This window comes from Planococcus citri, chromosome 2, assembly GCF_950023065.1.
Source record: "Planococcus citri chromosome 2, ihPlaCitr1.1, whole genome shotgun sequence".
Lineage (NCBI taxonomy): Eukaryota > Metazoa > Arthropoda > Insecta > Hemiptera > Pseudococcidae > Planococcus > Planococcus citri.
Window position 1 is genome coordinate 26,817,966 of NC_088678.1, and position 22,601 is coordinate 26,840,566.

At 33.8% G+C, this 22,601-nt stretch overlaps 1 protein-coding gene across 3 annotated transcripts in view; it reads right to left on the reverse strand.

Annotated features, from left to right (window-relative positions):
- Nucleotides 1–22,601, reverse strand: part of LOC135835252 (dentin sialophosphoprotein-like) — a 196,633-nt gene that overhangs the window by 71,830 nt on the left and 102,202 nt on the right. For all 3 annotated transcript variants that reach the window (XR_010556848.1, XR_010556849.1, XM_065349423.1), the window contains one exon: nucleotides 10,609–10,658. The gene's annotated coding sequence lies outside the window, so the exon portion shown is untranslated. The remainder of the gene's footprint in view (nucleotides 1–10,608; nucleotides 10,659–22,601) is intronic.

Consider the following 22,601-nt stretch of genomic DNA (forward strand, 5'->3'; position numbering starts at 1 on the left):
GACTCCCCCTTGATGTTAGTTTGCTCTGTGTTTTGGTTCCATCGTCGTGAGAGATCAATTTATGTGTAGTTGAGGTCCCGCTATCGTACACATGTATGTGTTAACGTTTTGTCAAATCTGTTCGCAAAGGTGGTATTTTTTTTTCTCTCAAATTATTACAGTGCAGTCAACTCTGTCGACTTATTATGTTTTAAATTGTTTTTCCCCCTCTGTTCGTCTCCTCTTGGGTCTTGGTCTTGTGGGTATTTGTTCCTTACTTTGCTATGTGCTAGCAACAAAAAAAAAATAACTCACTTTGGTCTTCATCTTACTATTGGATACTTCCGAAATTTTTCGTCTATGATCTTAGTTGCCTTGTTCATCGTTAATTATTGTCATGTGTGCAAGGTACCTATAGTCACCTCTTGAAGTGTCCATCTTGGGTTAGATCGGGCCGCGATTTTTGAAAAAAGTATGACGTGAAACCCCCTAACCAAAGTTTCATCTGCCCAAATTAATTTTTCAATTTTTCGGAAATTTTTCAAAATTACGAGTTGATAAGAATCGTACTTATTCGAAAAAATATAATAAGGAGTCCTGAAACTAATATCACCCCCTCGGGCCAAATTTCACCATTTTTGTTCATTCTGGAGCCTCCAGCGCAATTTTGAATTTCTCCAGAGTTGGAGAATTCTTCCAGAAGGCGTAGAAATGAATTCGAACAGCCAAAATTCGAGTTGTGGTTTATTTTCAATCTGTTTTACTCATGCTCGGCTAGATTTCCAGGCCGACACCGCAAGCTTGTTTTCATAAAAAAAGAAATAATTTTTCAAAATCGAAAAAAAAAAATTTTCAAGGAAATTTTTGTAATTGACCCAAATAGCGAAATGTTGTGAAAAACCAAACCTATAAATCCGGATTTCCCATTTCGAGCCATTCTGGATCTTCCTCTGGTAGGTCAAGTCTTTTTTTTATCCATTTGCCAAATGATTTTCAGCTTTTTGACGGAGACTCCGCTATTCCAGCAGGTCTGCCTGTGATTGGAGTAGATTATGGTCATTATATTTTCAATGATAACTGGAAAATGCTGTTCGAAGAACACTTGCAATTTGTCCGCCTGAAAATCGACTCTAAATTTGAATGATCTCTTTAAACAGGTTGAAAATAAGCCCCTCCCCCCACCAACTCGATATTCAACTGGCCAAGTTGATTTCCATGCCTTCTGGAGACATTTTAAGTTCTGTTATGGAGTGATGAAAAATTGTGCTGGAGTCTGCAGAATGCCTGGAAATGATGAAATTCAGTTCGAGGTAATTGGTTTTGGTTTCGAGACTTGAATGTTTATGTATTTAAAAAAAAAAATTATGGTAAATCGCCAAAAATATTCGACGTTAAATTTCAAAAATTCACCAAAAAATTGAAAATCAATTTGATTTGCTGAAATTTTGGTTTTAGGGGTTTCAGACTGGTCGAGAATAAGCCATCCATCTCAACTCGATTTTCTATACTGCTCAAGTTGATTTCCGTCCGTTTTGGTGACATTTTGAAGCTCTGGAGCGATCAAAAATCGCCCTGGAATGACCGGAAATGGTGAAATTCGGTTCGAGGTAATTGGTTTTAATTTTGAGACTTGAATATTATTTTTTAAAACAAAAAGTGTTGGTAAATTACCTCTGAGAATAGTCAATTTCGAATTTTCAAAAATTCACCAAAAATCGAAATATCAATCTGGGCAGCTGAAATTTTAGTTTTGGGGGTTTAAGATCGTGTTCTTTCCAAAAATCGCAGTTCTGTTCAAATTGGATTCGGACACCTCGAATAGTTCCCTTGTAAAAATACATTAATAAATATTTAATGTTTTCATCGAAGAGTTGATTGTGTATTTGTTTGTAGGCATTATGTACTCGTAGTCTCGTACGTTTACTTTTCCATCGTTAACCCTCATCTTTTTACTTTTCTTATCACGAGTCGATAATATTACAAGAGTTCTATTATTGGAGTCTACTTTAAACATGGTTTATGTGCTTTTGAGAGACCTGCTACAAATAATATTCGATGATAAGATACTGGAATACCTACTATCGGTTTCTCCAGTCACCTGATTAATTATATTAAAGTATCAATGTAGGCCTTCTTCTCATACGAGACCGATACGTAATACTTGGAGTGGATTATGTATCGAACCTAGTGACATCAACTAAGTACTCTGGTTGCACCTTTATGTATCTTAAGTCTGCGGGTGTTATCGTTTCCTCGGCGATATAGAAAGTGTTATTCTTATAACGTCAGACTCGAGCCAGTTGGTCAAATATTTAGACTTTGTTTGGGCAGTGAGTTTCAACTTCGGTTTCTGTGGAGTACATATACCTAAATGAAAATGTGTTCGCGTTAAAGTAAACAGACTACATAATTTCGATGATGTAATCGTGTCAGAATAGACAACAAGGTTGAATTTTTGGAGTGATTTTTGTTTATTTTGGTGCTCCAGAGATAAGTACTCGTATTTTGCTGTTGAAGTGAATAATATAGAGAGTTATGGGAGATCATGAGTCAGTATCAGCTTCTTTGGGGTTTAGGTGCCCGATTGGTGGCTTAGTGGTTCTTTTCCCATCTTCGTGCTTCTTTAGAGTGCCTAGTGGGTGTGAAAAGTTGAATTAGTGTTGGTGACGCTTTCTCTCTCGTGCATATACCTCAACCTGCCTAATTGAGATTCCAACCTCCCTTGCACTATTTGATTCAGAATTTGGATGATGTCTGGTTGATCATTTATTGCTTTATTCAGCTCTCTCGAAGTGTCAAATTGATGAAAAAACAACAAAAACTTGAGAAAAATTGAAAATTTTTTGGGGGAAAAAATAACAAAAAAACAAATTTAATCTTACCTCAATTTGGCCTCTTTAGTCGATATCAGGCGATATGATGTGAATTTATCTGTCCTTACATGCATACATTTATTCGCTAGTTTTCGTCAAATTGTATTTATAACAAGTTGAAATCGAGTAACAAATTGTTTTGCTTCCAAAAATGAATTAGATACCTATGGTATAAAAACACTGACTGCTTTATATGTAAGTATTATATTTTCGATAATTTTTTGAAGTGTCTGGTGTGCTAAGCTTAATTGTTGGCTGTCCATAGAAAATATCCTATTTTACTACAGGTTTCTTGCAAATTTTTCAGAAATCAATTTTAGTACAGTTTTAAATTCTGGTTAAAAGCTTTAAGCTTATGAGATAACACACGAACATTTTTATTATTTTACGATTTTCGCTATGTACCTAGACCTACCTACCTACAATTTACGAAGTAATGTACAACACATTAGCGGTTTCATGAAAATTTGTTTATTTCGCAGTTTTTATGATTTTGAAAAATTTCCTTCTTGAATTCTTAGAACTGTACTAATTTCAAGTTCAAGTTCACCTGTCGAGATTAGTGATGGCATTTGAAATTTTTTACATGTGGTTCTTGGAATTTGATACCTACGATGGTTTTTTTTAAGTAGTCGAATATTTTATACTTGATCTTGATTTATTTTTTTCCTATTTGCGCTCGTGATGATTCATATAGTAAATCGTTTAAGCTCGTTAATAGGATTAAGTTACCTACATGAGTTCTATTCTTCGCTTGTCATCAGTTTTAAAAGCCATATAATATGGCACGTCAACGCGAATTCTGCCAAAAAAAATTCGATTTAGTTTCATCGTCTCATGCAAAAACATCAGACCACCTGATTATATTAGGGGAACGAAATGAATCAACTTGAAACTTGTATGTTTCGAAAATGATGTAGTTTCAAAAGAAAAACTCTTATTGAGAGACAAACAGAGAAAGCCTTGTGTTTTTAGCTTCCCTTAACCCTTACCTACTCGTATAATGTGTTTCAGATGAGAGATAAAATTAATAGCTTGCTTGTGTACCTGTGATGATCTCCTCAACTTCAACATGTACCTAGAAAAATACTTTCATTTTTGACACTCGTATAGTCAAAATTTTACTATAAGTGTAGTGATTGAAAGTATGTACTATAGTTGTAGTAAAAAAATTCTATAATTATAGTAAAGAAGAACTATAAATATGGAACTTTTAACTATGATGCCATTTCATCAATCAGTTTTCATTTTGATTATATCTATGTTTTTATTTATTATGTGGTTCAGGAAACAAGTTTCATTGTCTCAAATTTCACCTTAGAATACAAAATTGGATAATCCTACCAGGATTTGGTGCTATAGGTATCAAAAATTACTAATCAAGAAAACGGTATTAAAATGTCTACATACATAGTAATTTTTTGTAAAATTATTTTGAATTTTCGCTGTAATTTCAATTACAATAATTTTAGGATTTTTTGTTTGGCTACCTGCATTATATTATATGTATTTAGTACCTTATTACCCACCTAATTGAAATTTGAATTGAATCAATACGATTTTCAATCGATGTAATCATTTTTCTGTGATCCTCCAGTCAACAAAAATAATTCATTTTACTCAAACCATGATATTTTGAATTTTAATCTTGTTTACGATTCTCGATTTTTATTTCGGCCTACAATGTTCTTATACCGTTTCAAGTTTCTCGTTGTTTCATTCTTACATCATCAACAATTTCTACACAATTTTTAAATGGCAATAAATTCATACAGAATATCAGCATTTACTGTTTATCAAAACCAAATTTGGGACTGATTTAGAATTTGATTTTTAATGTTTTTTTTTTTTTTTAAATTCGTGTATGAATAATTTTATCTAGTTGAATGTTCTAATTTATGGGAAATTTATTTGACTTCATTTTAATTAAAGTAGCGGATCTATATAGGAACATTCTACTTTATGAATAATAAAAATTTTAAGAAATGAAAAATCAGTTTCAAGTTGATATTTAAAAGCAAACTCAGCAACCAATGCAACCGTCAACCAGTATAGTGAAAGCAAATGCAAAAACTATCTTGCAATCAGTGAATAGCTGATGGCTTGTTTTCATACATAAACTGTGATTTTCATTAGCGAGTGGTTTTTTTGAAAGATCACTGTACTGTATAAGTTAATACCGTCGCAATATTCTTTGCGAAAAATCCAACATTTTTGGGTTTAGTTTGGAGCTTGGACCTCACAAGCGCTATTTCTGTCGAGCGTTAGTAAGGCCTTCTATTTATTTTGAAAAAAAAAATGGCCCTGCAGTTCTTCAGTATTTCCAGTTTTTAAATACTATAGTTCGAATAGAATCAGCTTCAAGTTGATATTTAAAATCAAACTTAGCAACCAATGCAACCATCAACCAATATAGTGAATGCAAATGCAAAAACTATCTTGCAATCAGCGAATAACTGATGGTTTGTTTTCATATAAACTAATTCATCATTAGTTTAGCGGTCTTTTTAAAATGTTGCTGTATAGGTAAGTTGACGCCGTCGCAATGAAAGGTTACAGTCAACGACCCGGAGTTGATTACGATGAAACGTTCGCACCTGTAACTCGCCTCAATACGATACGATCGTTGTTAGCGATCTCAGCGGCCGAAAATATGATTGTACGTCAATTTGACGTCTCTGCAGCGTTCCTGTATGGAAAGGTTGAGGAGGAAGTCTACATGTGGCAACCTGACGGTTATAACGATGGGACGAATCGAGTTTGTCAATTGAAAAGCAGCTTGTACGGTCTAAAACAAGCACCACGGTGTTGGAATGCTCGATTCCATGCTTTCCTGCTAAAACTCGGATTCGTACAAAGTAAAGAAGATCCCTGCGTGTACATCTTCTACGTAAAGCGAAATGGGAAAATTCGAAAGCTCATTTTAGCTTTGTACGTCGACGACGGACTGGCATCATCAGACGACGAAGAACTGATGGATGCATTTATCAACGCGTTACAGTCCGAATTCAAGATCGTCTCGAGAACAGCTGACCAGTTCCTTGGTATTCGAATATCTCGATCTTCGAACGGAGATATCTCATTGGATCAGTCGCTGTATATCGAAAAACTTACGAAGCGGTTCGGAATGGCTGGCTGTAAGTCAGTAGATACTCCGATTGTAAAACGATCTACAACATCAGACATCGAGAAAACGTCTGATTTTCCCTACCGATCAGCAGTTGGCGCGCTGCTGTACGTCGCCAGAGGTACTCGATTCGATATTTCATACGCAGTTGGCGTATTATCGAGATCCCTGGAAAATCCATCACCCGAAGACGTTAGCTGTTTGAAACGCGTTATTCGATACTTGAATGGTACGATAAACTTCAAGTTGGTATATAAGTTCGATCCAACTGTCAAACAGCTAGAATGTTACAGTGACTCAGATTTCGCTGGCTGTCCTACTACATCTCGATCGACAACCGGCGTTCTGATCAAGTATGCTGACGCGGCGATTTCCTGGATCAGCAAACGACAGCAGTTGGTCGCTGACTCGAGTTGCGAAGCCGAATTAATCGCCGCTAACGAAGCATCGAAGGAGACTATCTGGATTTTGAGATTATTTCGAGAATTAATCGATCTGTCCGACATTCCTGTGTTATTGGTGGATAACGAAAATGCCATTCGAATAGCCGAGAACGTCGAATTTCATAGCAGAACGAAGCATATCCAGAGAAAATACTTCTTCATCCGTGACCGAATTCGAGCAAATATGATCGATGTTCAGCATATTCGAACTGATCAGCAATTGGCTGATATACTGACGAAGCCGTTGCCATGTCCGAGATTGTCAATCTTACGAGAACAATCTGGATTAACATCATCGATTGTTTAGATCATTGGTTCGATAATTCTCGAATTAGGGAAAGTGTTAAAAAATGAGCAAATTCGCGTAATTATTGTACTTGTTTATTTTCGTCGTAATTACCTGTAATTCGAGCGTTATCGAGATACATTGTATCGTTTTCGTTTCTGAGAAGTCAACAAAATCATCCGATGACTTTTATAATTTTTCTATTCGAATTCTCCGATTCTATTCGAGTTTATTACGTTCTGATCGTTATTATGGCGATTATTTATTCGTTTTATTATTGTACATATTTTATTTATTATGTATTCGAGTAAATACATCATTTATCTTGAAGTGCGCATCGAATTTTATTAATACTCATCGATTGTTTTAACGAGGATATTCTGAAGGATGAAATATCAACATTGAAAGCGACTTGTAGGTATTAAAGCATTCGAATTGCTGCATAAGGTCGTTAAGGGAGAGATGCCGCATGGGGAGAGATGCCGCACTTTCAATATCTCAGCTGGTAATTCACCAAAAAAATTTAAAGAAATCAAAAAATATTCCTTACTACCTACTTATTATCCTATCAAGTTTTGGCAGTGTCGCCATTAATAGTTTTCGAAAATTTGCAATTTTTGTAAAAAAAAACTTGAAAAAAAAAATTTAATTTTTTTCATGTTTTTTGAAAAATTAATTTTTCGGCTCAGAAGCAACATATCGAAATGAAACCTAGATGTATGGAAAGGGTAAGGTTTGTAGATTAATTTTAGGGCATTGTTGAAAATTTTGAGTAAATTTTTCTTTGAAAAAAAAAATTTTTTTCAACAACACTGGAAAGAGGAGAGATGCCGCAGTTGACATTGAGGAGAGATGCCGCACCAATTACATTTGTATTTCATATGCTAAAATTACTCAATTTGGGTACATAGTGTTGTGTCGGGATCCTAGAAACAGCTGATATTTGTACTTGCGAATTTTGTATCAAGAAAACAGCAGCTCAAAAAAAGTAGAATTTTGTAATTTGAAAATAGCGGCTCAAAGAGAATAAATACTTCCTTATTTAGTTTAGAATGTTTCAATTTTCAATTTTTTACTTTATTCTTAGGCTCAGCATCTTTCAGTCATGTGTTTTAGTGCTTTATTTCAGGTGCGGCATCTCACCTCAGATGGGAGAGATGCCGCAGGTGCGGCATCTCTCCCCCATAATGTTCTTATGTGTTTTACCTGCGGCATCTCTCCTCAGTTTTTTTTTTGAGGAGAGATGCCGCATTTTTTTGAAAATGGAAATACTCAAAAAATATGGCCCCAAAAAAAATTTCCTCATAATCTACCAAAGTACTCATGGATACCTTTTGATTGATCTAATCACCATTTCCTGAAGTTGATTAGAAAAAAAATTAATCAAGATCAAAAAACAGTGCGGCATCTCTCCCATAACCACCTTACATAAAAAAAAACATCAGCTACTTCAAATTTTTAGTTGAAAAAAAAAATGTAATACTCAACCTTTATCAAAGTAACGCCATTTCAAGATTTCAAGAAAATATATTGTATTTTGGGCGTTTGAAAAAAAATCATATTTTTGGATAAAATTATTGGAATCTTGATGAATTGTTGGGAGTTTTTATGTGCCAAGTTTGTCAGGCGAAATTTTAATGAAAACAATTGTTATGAAACCAATAAGATACAAGTAATCTAAGCAAAAACATTCTTTCAATCAACAAATAGCTGATGTTTTTTTTTTATGTATGCAGCAATTCGAATGCTTTAATACCTACAAGTCGCTTTCAATGTTGATATTTCATCCTTCAGAATATCCTCGTTAAAACAATCGATGAGTATTAGGGCTCAGAGGTGAAAAGCGGGCAAAATTTTTTCAAAATAGGTTCATCTTTCATTTTTTCCCTAATAATTTGCTATGTTGGAATGGTATATATACATCAATACATCATTTTTTTTCTTTATCGGAGGCAATTTTCTTCAATTCTCACCACTCAACAACACTTGACTTAAATTAAGCCATCTTGGAAACCCTTTTACCGGGTCTTTTGGACTTGGTTTGTGAATTTTTATTCCAGCAATTCTTCATTTTTCACAAACTGGCGATGAAAAATCAAGCATCTTTTAATCAAGAATGAAAAATTAAGGCATCATAATTCATTTTTAGTTGAATCAGCTGTTGAAAAATTAACGTGGTAAAGTCGTTCAGTTCTCCTTTTGCGCGAAAAAACTATGTAGTTTTCACTTTTTCTTTGACTAACGTTTCATCTTATAGCCAATCAGCGATTAGCATTTCAGTAAAAGCATTGGGGCCAAAATTCGAAGAGAAGTACGTAGGTAACCAGCAGCTGTTTTCGTCCGTGATGATTACTGATTAGAAATTTCAGCACTATAATATATGTATATTCATCATTCATCAACAATTTCTACGCAATTTTTAAATGGCAATAAATTCATGAATTTTTCGTTTATAGCCAATCAGCAAACAGTATTTTGACATGAAGGCTATCAGCAATTACTGTTTTATTAAAACCAAATTTGAGACAGATTTAGAATTTAATTTTCAATTTTTTTTTTTTTAATTCATGTACGAATAATTTTATTTGGTTGAATGTTCTGAGAAATTCATTTGACTTCATATTAATAAAAGTAGCAGGTCTAAGAACATTCTACTTTATAAATTATAAAAATTATTAAGAAAAAAATCAGCTTCAAGTTGATATTTATTTAAAAGCGAACTTAGCAACCAATGCTTGCACCATCAACCAATATAGTGAATGCAAATGCAAAAACTATCTTGCAATCAGCGAATAGCTGATGACTTGTTTTCATACCGTGGCTGGATCATTTTATTCTTTTCAACCAGTGCTGCTAATGAAGAAAATTAAATTTCAAAACAATAGAAACTAATAAATTTTGAGGAAAACTAGCTGATTTTCAGCTTTGTGTAATTTTAGAAAATAATCTTCAAATTTTTATTTGAAAAAAAAAAGAAGGAAATACTTGAGCTTTATCGAAGTAACGTTATTTTAACATTTCAAAAAAATATATTGTATTTTGGGGGTTTGAAAAAAAAATTATTTTTTTGTATAAAATTATTGGAATCTTGATAAATTATCAGAGTGTTCATTTGCTAAGTTTGTCAGGCTAAAGCAATAAGAGCTGAAAAATTCGACCTGGGGAGCTTGTAGAGAATTCTTATAGCTAAAAATTGAAATTTTTGGCACTGGTCTACCTTCATTTTTGAAGGATTTATGCAACTTTGAAGTTTGAAAACAGATCAATTTCTGTAAAATTTGAGGGAATTTTTTAGTTTGAAATTTTTCTGAAATTAATTTGTTCTCAAACTTCAAAGTTGCAGAAATCCTTCAAAAATGAAGGTGCCTCAATGCCAAAAATTGCAATTTTTAGCTAAAAGAATGCTGTACAGGCTCCCCAGGTTGAATTTTTCATTTTGACAATTTTTCATTTTTTGCTCATTTGGTACACTTTAGACGCCCGTAGCTCCCTCCCATGATTAGATATAGGGTCTTACAGGTTGCTCGCCATTACTACCTATGGCCGGTTATTTGCTAAGTTTGTCAGGCTAAAGCAATGAGAGCTATTTTTAATGTTGAAATATCAAAGAAAACAAATTGTTATGGAACCAATAAGATATATCTACAATGTAATCCAAGCAAAACCCTTCTTTCAATCAGCGAATCGTTGATGTTTTTTTTTGCTTTCTTTATTTCACTATTTCACTATACTTTTAAATGTTGAAATTTCATCCTCAGAATATCCTCGTCAAGTTATACAATCGATGAGTATTATTTGGGCTTAGAGTTGAAAAGCAGACAACATTTTTTCAAAATAGGTTCATCTTTTATTTTTTCCCTAATAATTTGCTATATAGGTATAATTGTGTTTTACACTCACCGTCAGTCTTCGCAAGGCATAGTGAACCGCTCGATGACATTTTAAGATGCCTGAAACAAATCAAAAAATATCCAAACATTAGGAAAAAATTCTCAAGTGATATTTTCCATTGAATAATTCTACGGTATATAAGTAGGTACACATGAAGCTACCCAAGCTTTCTTGGCAGTACATAAATGCTTATAATTACACCAAGATCTAGCTATATGTAGTGCTACCCAGTACCCAAGATACGTTCGTTTTGTGCTCTTGCGATCAACATCGCGTTCACCTTTTCTCCTTTCGTCTGTCTTTGATTCAGCTCTCAATTCATTCATCAAAAACCCATTACACCGATCGAGCTCGCACACTGAGTAGGTAGTTTGAACGGTTTCATTACCTGCTAGTAAATAAATCAAGACCGTAAGCCATTTCGAATCAGTCTGTATAGTACTTGTATGTATCTTTTCAACCTGAAATTCATTATCGTGTAGAAGGTGTATGAAACTACCTATCTCTGTTTTTCTTGTCTTGTGATTGTTTCGATTGCTCTTTCATTGACAAAAATCCACTACTACTATATGATTTCATTCATTAAACTTTTCAATGCTCTTTCTTTATGGGTTATCGTCCATATAAGAAGCATCAAGTTCGATTTTTTTTTAGATCCTCACTTGCTCAAATATCTCGTCTTGTGGGAGAATCGATTCTTTTACGTGCAACACAGAAATTGAAAAAAAATTAATGGAATGTGCTTATTCTCCCCTCCTGTACCTATAACTTACGTATTCTGCATACGAATTCTATCTTTGGTATCTAACTATCTTGTACACGAGTCCTCAATACCCAGAGAGAATGTTGTTGCCTTTTCGTCCACATCAGCTAAAAGTTGCTGCAGACTGTGTATGTGATGCTATGCCAACCAGTTTGCGCAAAGAAAGTAGTTCCCAATATGTACCTTACCTACGTGTTAGTCGTTTAGATCTAGGTTCATTTAATACCCTGTTATATGTATGTGTAATGTACACAGCAGACAATCACCGCTGATTATCGATTCTATAAACTACCTTTATTACTACCTATAAAAATACTAAGTATCAATCTTTTCAATGAAGTACTGATAGATACTGTTTCGTATCCCAGCATCTGCAGCCATCGCTTTGGTATTTGTTTTAATATCCATTTATTCGAAAAGAAAGTACCCTGTGTAACGAGAGTAACTATACACATCGGTACATCACGAAAAAAAAAAAATCCACAAGAGCTACGTTTGTATAAGTAGTATCTTGGCGTGATTTTGGTTTTAAAATTAAATCAGAATTACGCGTGTGAAATGTAAATTATATACCGCTATATGCTCGCTTATGTATCGCCATTCATTGATGTTAGCAGACGATCAAGGGGGCAGTGGGAGGCACTGCAGACCAGTTCGATCAACAAGTGAAGCTGTCGGCGGCGAAAACCCAACCGTGTACTTCGCTTTACCCATTGTTTAGATAATGTTTAAATTTTTTAACATACGATTACCGGTATCTCGAACTGCTATTTTTCGAGCTAACTGGGTTCCTTTATTTCTTATTCGCCCCCGCAATCAGCACACGTACCTACTACGGGATAATAAGTACATACGCAGACCTTCCACAACCGATATCCCTCTATAATGCTGTATAGAAAGTAAGAGTGTGTGAAGGTGAAAGGTACAACATGTTGGTTTTTCTTCCTTTTTTGCACTATCTGCTGGCCTCTTGTCTCTCTTTGTCTTATACTCTCTCAACATTAACCATTCTTTTATCACCACCGTTTAAATATGCAGCATTATTATCGCCATAGCCGATGTACGAGGTAATTTTTTCTCATTTTCAGACTATATAATTTGCACACGCGAACGTCGGGTGTGTTTTTGATGTACCTCTACCTACAAATCCGTCCGTTAAATGTTTTTGCCTACCTAACGAATGAATTTACGAATCACGTAAAGTAAAATATGAAATGTGCATGATTTTTTTTTTCAAGATGAAAATGTGCTCGGAAGAGGAAGAATTAGAATGGAACGAAGATGATCTATTAGCGAACATATCCATTTACCTGTCCAGATTCTGTCGATGAGAAAATATGTAAATGCGGAAAATCAGATGATGTGACCTTTCCTCTCTACCCTCCTGATGTCCAGTCCAATAGTCGATCGTAGAGTTTATCTCATCGTAACATACAATGTATTTCTATATACGTAGGTACTTGTACGTGAGTTCAAAATAAGCATAGCCTTACTTCATATTGCTGATAACCGCGATGTAATATTTATGATTAGCGAGTATCCGTAATACGAGAACGATTATCGGATATTAATATCGATATTTATATTTGTATACCTAATACCTATATTATCACTCCTACACTCTCTTACCCATACATAGTAGTTGAGTTGAATAAAAATACCTTCTTCGTTCACCTCGATATCGTATAATTTTCGAGGTGTTACACAATTAGGTACGAGTGTTTGAAAAAAAATTCACTTCTGGTTGTTTTGGAATTGTGAGGAGAAAAATAGTACGTTCGCGAGATACAGGAAACCGTTGATCGTAATGATCGAGATTTTAGATCGTGATCGAAAAAATACTACATGTGCGGTGAATCCGTCGGTAGATAGTGGAGATACATTACGTATTAATTTTTTTCAATGAGATCATCTTTCGTTTAATGTTACTTAAATCGTGCTCAATTTTGAAGGTGAGAAGTGAACCGAATACGTGGTAATTTTAAGCGCAATTTGGTACCTTCTCGTTATGTAAGTAATTTATTACGAATTGAAGATTTTTCGTTATTATGTGGGATTCCCGCTTTTTTTTTTTGGTAGTTTATTTCATGTTGGATGGTGATTGATTCGGGTGAATTATTGATTTTTGAAATTTAGTTGCTTATTTAACGATGTGTGTACTTGAGTAGGTACATTACTGGAGGCAAAATATGGAGAATCATTTGGATTCAATTATTCGGAAGTTGTGGTTTTTATTCGAATCTAATTTCAAGATGTGTTTATGATCTTTTCAAAACTTGATAATCTTGAACGTTGTCATACTACGTAGAAACTGTCAGCTCTAAGCTGCGAAGTAATTGAGCTGAGAATCAGAAACTCTCTTGCAATTAGTGAATAGCTGATAACTAATTTACCCATATTTCTCACGTCTCCTGCTGTTTTTTCCATTTAGCCAATATTTATGCCATATTTTCCTATTTGTCAGCATAATAAATCAAATTTTTTGTTCCCGGTTGGCAATTGAGGTCGTCAGATTTTGGGATATGACTATCAGAATAAATCCAGGGTGTCCACAAGACTGGAAAACCTGGAAAAGTCAGGGAATTTGGTCAGTCTGGAAAAGTCAGGGAAAAGTCAGGGAAAAGTCAGGGAATTTCGTAATTTTCGCGCAAAATCCCTGGAATTTTGAAGAAACGATCAATTGCAAATTTTGGAGAAGGACCTGTGATGAAAGAGAAACTTTATTTTCTACTTCTCGAAAGTCAAATTTTCAAAAGCTGTTGCCCTCGTGAATTGTTTTCTTTTCTTTTTCAAAAGCAAGATGAACATTTCTAGATAATAAAAATCAAGTTTTTAAACCAAAAAATGAACTCCTCACAAAAAAAACATCGTTTTTATGCATCTCGAAATACAAATTTACAAGAGCTTTCGTCCTCGCTTGGGCCTGTTCTGTTTTCTTTGTCAAAATCAACTTCCTTCGAAAAAATTTCGAATTCTAAAATTTTAAAATTCCAAAAAAACTACTTGTCCTCACATGAAAAAACCTCGTTCTTAGGCATCTCGAAACGAAAATTTTCAGAAGCTTTCGCTCGAGCTTGTTCTCTTTTCTGTTTCCAAAGTAAATTCTTTCAAAAAAACATCAATCCAATATTAATTCAAGAAACCAAAAACTTCTTTGCATTAAAAAAACCTCGTTTTTAGGCATCTTGAAATGAAAATTTTCAAAAGTTCTAGCCCGAGCGAAGCGAGGGCCAATTTGTTTCTCATTTTCAAATAAACAAATTTCATATTTTCAGACCTCCAAAAATCCAAAAAACAAAAGAACATTTTTTATAAGTCATGTGAATATTGTATAAATTGGCCAAAATTGATGCATGTTTTATTTATTTTTAATTTATAAAGTTAATAATCGAAGTTTAGCTGTTTTTTATATCCAAAGAAGTATCCAGTTCGAAGAGAAGCTTATGAAATAAAATTACACCCCCCCCCCCAAAAAAAAATTCTCTTTAATTAAAGTGTGGGGTAAGTATAGGAAATTAAAAAAAAATTGTCTGGAAAAATTGGGCTGGAAAACCTGGAAAAGTCAGGGAAAATCATTTCCAGAAATGAGTGGACACCCTGAAATCTGACGACGAAACGGAACTAATGTGACTGGGGTTCTGACTAAGGATATGACTACTGTAATTAATTAGGGAAATATACAAATTATTGAGATCAGAATAGCAGATATTTCATCTAAAACTACTGATTTATCATGTAAGTCCACAGCTTGTAAAAAGTTCAGTTGAATAATTAATTAACCACTTTTACACGTTTTTCTCCAAATGGTCGTCAGAAAAGAAAAAAATGACTGGTGATCTGACTGGTCCAAAAATGGAAGTAGCCATATTTGATTTTTTGTTTTGTGATTGGTTGATTTTTTTTGGTAGCCATCAACTGAAAAATGTGACTGAGGTTATGACCAAAGAAATGATTGTCAGATTTTCAACAGCTCTTGCCAATCGGGTTATTTTATGAAAGTTTAGAAACACTAAAAAAAATATACGCTCTTCTTTCCCAAAATTTCTATTGTGAGCGTGTGCATATTTTCAATGCATCTCTTTATTAAGATTTTGTTATCCTTCACTGAACTTGAGGAAAAACAGTCTTACTTTTTGCTAAAATTGTAAAATGTTCACCAGAAAGTGAACGTTTTTTTTTTCTTCAAATGAATGATAAATACCTATGTGTTGAGTTGAGCTGTGGAGCTTAGAGTCAGAGGGAATATTTGAAAGCATTTATAACGTGAAGCAACCAATAAGTGGAAAGTAAATGCGAGAACTTGGAATTTCTTGAATAAGAGTGAAGATTTCAAGATAGCCCAAAATGTGGCTAGTCAACAAAAAAAGGGTATATTTTTGCAATTTCCCGAAAAAAATTTGGCTTGTGACTTTCAATTTATTTTTTTTACTGATGCAATTCCCCAAAAATTACAAATACTTACTATTAATTTTCACGATTTTATTAAAATTATCGTGTTATCGTGCAGTGAATTTCTGATAGAATTCATGTTGTAGGTATGTCTTTGAAATTTCGAATTTTTTAGAAGAAGCATAGAAAATAATATGATTTTGCAGTGATTTGAGCTTTTCAAAGCTTTTTTGAACAGAACGCGGATTAAAGCGAAATGCGGAAATGAAATTGTTTGTCCAAATCCAAACCGTCGTTGTTTCTCCTAAAAATTACACAGGTAAAAAAATTGGTAGAAAATTAGCGTTTTTTTGAAAAATTTTCAAAACTACTTGCTGAAGCGTCCTGTGTTAAGTTACTGTGGAGTTCAGAGGGAATATTTGAAAGCATTTGTAACGTAAAGCAACCAATACTGAAAGCAAATGCAAAAACTCTCTTGCAATCAACGAATAGCTCATGAATTTTTTGTAATACTGGGTATTTCCATGGTTGTTGGTTTGGAATCCCTAGCGAAAAAGTTATCAGTGGTCTTACGAAAAATTTTCAGAATAAGGGCAGAGTTTTCAAGATAGCCCAGAAGTGGCCAGCTAACAAAAAAAGGACTATTTTTGTGGAATTTCTTGAAAAAAAAGGTTGGAGTTGCGACTCATATTTTTTTCACTGATGCAACTCCCCAAGAATGACTAATTTTAACGATTTTATTAAATTACCTATCATGTTATCGTGTATTGAATTCCCTATAGAACTCATGTTGTATGTTTTTAAAACTTTGAATTATCTTAGAAGAAGCATAGAAAATACTAGGGGGCCTACGGCCCCCTGGCCGCTTCGCGGCCCAACCCCCGTTACTCGTTCCTCGGGCTTCGCCCTCGGAACTCGCTCTTGGGGGCTGCGCCCCCAAACCCCCCTCTGTTGTACACTTCCTCATTCAAAGAGTATGAAACTTTGAAAATTTGCCTCGCTTAACCCATTTAGCATTGATAGTTTTTGAGATTAATTTACTTCAAAATTTTGTAACCGAAATTCAAAATTTGGATTCAAAATAGCTCAAGGACTAAGAACCCTAGAGGGCAACTTAATGTAAGTGCGAGAAATGTTCGAAAATCTAATACTCTCTAAAAAGAGACATTACCCACCTTTATTGCTTTTTTAGTTTTTGGTAAATCTATACATTGGAGCATGATCGAAAAAATGGCAAGAACAGCTCATTTTTAAACTCAAGATTTGGACCGGTCCTTTAATTTTAAAATTTTTTGAGCTGTATATTTTTTCTATATTCTAGATACCTAATTATGTTAACGTGTCGAATAAAAAAAATTAGCTCTCTAGGTTGCATTTTTTCAGGTATTTTTCTGGTATTTTTCCATGTATTTTTTGAGTATTTTTTGGGAGAGGCGCTTTATTTAATAGAGATAGATATGTACAATTGTACATAGATGAGGTAGATAGATAGATTGATAGATAACTTCACTTGATGATGTTAATACCTCACAATTCTCTGAAATGTGTAATCATTTGCAGTTTGCACTTTTCTTTTAAAATGACTAATTTCTCGAAGTCTTTAGGATGTTGATTGTTGTGTAAAACCTACAATCTCTCAACAAAAGACGTTTTTTCTGTGTTTGGTGTGTTTTGTGATACCTGAGTTATGGAATGAATAGGATGAACTGGTTTAAGGGTGAGTTTGTGCGGGGTAACGTTGACAAAACACTGACTCGATGTCGCCGCTCTACTATTGCAAACAGGATTTTAGATACCTGCTACCCCATCTCACCACACATCCATGCATCTCATTCAAAACGCTGAATAGACCCTTTTAAACTCAAAATTTGAGCCCTTTAACTTAAAAATTGGTTGGTCTGATAATTTTTTTCATATTCTAGAGAAGTTGAGGCGTCGATTTAAAAAAAAAATTAGCTTTCTAGGTGCCATAGAACAGGCTAGATATTTTTTTTTGGATTTTCACGTATTTTATCGTAATTCTTTGTGTATTTTTGAACTAAACAGTAAATTTGACGCAGATGATCGATTTTGATCTGATAACAGGTTACACCATTTCAAAGGGCATCAAATTTTGAACATTTCCCTCGTTTACATTACTCATCTAGCGTTTTTAGTTTTCGAGATAATTGAATTCAAAATTGTATAACTGAAATTCAAAATTTGAATTTAAAATAGCTCAAAAACAAAGCACCCTAGAGGGGTAATGTCAGTGAGGGAAATGTGCAAAATTTAATGCTCTTTAAAATGAGACATTAACCACCTTCATTTTTTTTCCGTTTTCGATATATTGCAGAATAATCAAAAAAACGGCAAAAACAGACCATTTCAACTCGAAATTTGGGCCCTTTAACATCAAAATTTGTTGGTCTGATAATTTTTTTCTTATTGTAGAAACGTTAAGGTTTCGATTAAAAAAAAAAATTAGCTTTCTAGGTGCCATAGAACGGACTAAATAATTTTTTTTGATTTTTCACGTATTTTTCGTTTATTTTTCAGGTATTTTTTGGGCTGGCGCTTTATTTAATAGATATCTTTGTCAAAAAGTTGCCGTTTATTCGATTGAAATGCAATGAAGCAATAATTAAAGGACATAAAATATAGAATTTACGATGAAAAAAAAGAAAAAATTAACTCGAGATAAATGAATAGGTGAGAAGACACGTTACAGTACGGAGACGTCGCAACCCCTTTCTCTTCTCTCCACCAACAGTACAGTCTCACCAAACCGCTTTCTTTCCAACGTACACCTCATCCCTTCCCGCAACAACCCTCGTCCATACACCTACATACTACAACAGGGCTGCGCGACCGCGGAATCTCGGCACTGAAACGTTCCAAAACATTTCCAAAATCCCGTATTTTTCAAAAAAATAACTCTCTCTTGCGCGCCTATTTATAGATCAATCTTTTTGAAATTTTTACACAAATTTTCTGTTGTGAAAATACAACCATACGTTTTTTCAAAATTGAAATCGGATAATGGAAACTTGTGATTGTCCAATTTTGGTTTTTATGCTGTACCTCCCCCCCTAATGGTCCAAAGTAGTTTAAAGCTGGGCTAGGAAGTGCGAGTAACATATGATGAAAGATGTTGTAGTTGTAATTCAAATACCAAAAAAATTGGGGGGAGAGGGGGGTCCAAAAATTTTCAAAATCCACTTTTTGGAGCATAACTTTCCTTCTATGGGTCCAAAAAAGCTCAAATTTTGGATTTGAGGTTCAAATAAGATTTAAAAGAAACAATTTTCTCGAAATTTTGATATCTCAAATTTAGCACCTCCCCCCCCAAAATTGGGGGTCCTAAAATCAAAATTGACCCTTCTCTATATTTTTGGCATCATCTACTCGTCAAGAGCTTTCTATTAAAAAAAAAATCAGATTTCTAGCTATAATAGGGGCGGAATGAAAAATCACGGAACTTTTTTTCTTGTAGCTTTATATATATGATGATTCTGCAGTGAGTGATTCGAGCTTTGAAGTGAGATGCAGAAATGAAATCGGATGTCCAAATCCAAACAGATTGTTCCCCCTAAATATTTCACAGATAAGAATTGAGAAAAAATGGTAGAAAATTGGCGTGTTTTTGAAAACTTTTGAAACTATGTACTTGCTGAAGCGTCTTCATTTTTCAATTGTTCGATGTTCATAATATGTATTATTCATTGGGAGATAGGTACAACATTTTTTTTACGAAATCTAAAAATTTCCAGACGTACCAAAGACTATTTTCAGGGCTTTTGCTGCGAAGCAGCGCTTGAAATTCTAATGTATGTTTTTTTTTTCATTTTAATTTTTTAAATGAAAACATCCAATAAGCCACGGGCAGAGCTCTGTTGCAATCAGAAAATTTGTCCACGACGGAGATATTTAAATGTGACATAAATAGCTGTCTGTATCTATATACTTAGTGCTCTGAGCACTAATAGCAAAGGTTCAAAAACACATTCACATTGAGACATTTGTGACTGCTTCTGATGAAAGGGACCTTGGGGTCAGTTAGTCAATTTTTTTATTTTTTTTTTTGAAATCGATGTAAAATTTTCTCAGAATTTGAATTGGAGTGGTGTTCAGAACCGTAGAGTTCTTGTTGAGCGAGATACAGCTATTCTAAGTGAGTATTAAGGTTGAAAAAATATTTGAAATGAGAAAGGGGCCTTGGAGTTTTTAAAATGGAAAATGTTCGTTTTTCTTTAATTCTAGGCTGAAATTTTGCAAGAATACACTGTATGTAAATTTGCTTTTTTGAGAGTCCTTCTGAGTAAGGTCAGGTATAGTGAGAAATTTTAAAATCTCAAAGCTCAGCCATGTTATTGTTTTACAATGAAAAATTATCAAAAATTACAAACAACATTGTGTGCAAAAAATTTTATGTGACTGCAAAAATTATGGAAATAATGATCATTATAGATTGATCCTTCTAAATGTAGTTCCCTAAGAAAATTAATAATTATAAAAATTATCAAAAATTACAAAAAAGTTGCTTACAAATGTCAAGAAACTGCAAAAATTGTTAAGAGTTTGAGTACAATTATGTTCTTGTTACAAATGTTGCAAATGATCGTAAGGTCGAGCGACGTTGAATAAAACCATTTTTTTAAAAAAAAAAAGATTATTCAAATTCTTTATTCTTAATGAAAATTTGAATACTCCTGGAAAGTTGTAATATGAAAAGATGAGTTGAATGGGAGAATGAAAGACGTCCCTGGGTAGAGCGCGTGGGCCAGAATTTTCCCACGAGAACGCCTTGGGAAAAAAAAATTTACAATTCCAAATTTAGCTATGGGAGCTAAACTCAAAGTTGGCGGCTAAAATCTAATGGCATGGTACTTGGGCCAAAAGCTACCACTTGACAGTGAGACCACTTTCCATCCCAATCCCCGGAAGAGACTTTATGAAGGTTACTCCTAATAAATGATACTGCAGACATCAGGAGACCATTTGAATCAAACATTTTTTCGAGATATTGTAAGAATTTTCAAATTTTTTTCCAGAGGTAGTATTTACGTTGAATTTTTTTTGAGATCACCCATCTTCAACTAGAAGTTATAATACCTAATATAAAGTTTTATGAGTAGATTCTGGAGGAAAAATATTGGAGAACAGTTGGATTCAATTATTCAGAAGTTGTAGTTTTTAAAGCTGAGAATCAGAATCTCTCTTGTAATCAGTGAAATCAAGAATGGCTAATTTTCACGATTTTTTTAAATTTCTTGTAATCTTGTATTGAATCCCTTATAGAATTCATGTTGTACCTACATAATGTTTTCAAAACTTCGAATCATCTTAGAAGAAGCATAGAAAATAAATTGATTTTGCAGTGATTCAAAGCTTTTTTTATAAACAGAACCTGGATTAAAGTGAGATGCAAAAATTAAATCGTATGTTCAAATCCAAACCGTGGTTCTTCCTAAAAATTGCACAGATAAGAATTGAGAAAAATTGGTACATAAATTGGCGTGTTTTTGAAAATTTTTGAAACTATGTACTTGCTGAAGCGTCCACATTTTCCTATTGTTCGATGTTCATACTCGTATTCTTTGGAAGATACGACAATTTTTTACAAAGTCTGAAAATTTTCGGACGTACCAACGACTGTATTTTGTTTTTGAGTGATACTCTTCTTAGACTTTTGCTGCGAAACAGCGCAATTTCTATTTTAATGTAAGTATGTTTTTTTTTTTCGTTTTAATTTTTTAAAATGAAAACCAATAAGCCATAAGCAGAGCTCTCTTGCAATCAGAAAATTTTACGATGACGGAGATATTCCCATCGGTCTATTTGTTTCATTGCTGTATTCAAGATCGAAATTCAAAATGTTTTCGGTTCCAATACTACATCTTCTTTTGATGGTGAAATTGGCTGAGTATCAAGAACTTCTACTGATCTCCAATATACGTCCTTCACTTTTTTCTGATGCTGCACGCACTGATTTTGATTCGGCAAATTTGGTTCAAAAGCACATTCACTTCAAGACACCTGTAACGGTGTCTGGTAAAAAGGACCTGAGAGGGTCATCGGGTCAATTTTTATTTTTTGAAATCGATGTACCTACTTGTTTTTTTTTGGGTACCTAAAATTTTCTCAGAATTTGAATGAGAGTGGTCCCAGACCCGTAGAGTCCTTGTAGAGCGAGGTACAGCTATTTCAAGTGAGTAAGGTTGAACAAATATTTTAAATGAAAAAGGGACTGGGACTTTGGGGGTTTTTTGATGAAAAATATTCGTTTTTCTTTGATTCTAGGCTGAAATTTTGCTAAAAAAGTGGGTCAAAATTGATTCACTGTATGTAAATTTGCTTTCTTAAGAGTCCTTCAAAGTAAGGTCAGGTATAGTAAGAAATTTGAAAAGCTCAAAGTTCAGCCATGTTATTGTTTTACACTGAAAATGATCAAAATATTGCAAAAAAGCTGTGTGCAAAAAATTTCAAATAGCTGCATAAATTATGGAAATAATGATCAATTGATCATTACACTGATCCTTTCCTTCTGATTCGTAGTTCCATAAGAAAATTTATAATTATAAAAATTCTCAAAAATTGCTAAAAAGTTGCTTACAAAAAAAAATTAGTGGAAGTAATAATGTTTTCAGTCCCATAAGAAAATTAATAATTTTGAAATCGTATGTCCAAATCCAAACCGTTGTTCTTTCTAAAAATCGCATAGATAAGAATTGAAAAATTGGTAGAAAATTGACGTGTTTTTGAAAATTGTTGAAACTGTGTACTTGCTAAAGCGTCTTCATCTTTCAATCATTCGATGTTCATACTTTGAAGATACAACAATTTTTTGCGAAGTCTAAAAATTGTCGTA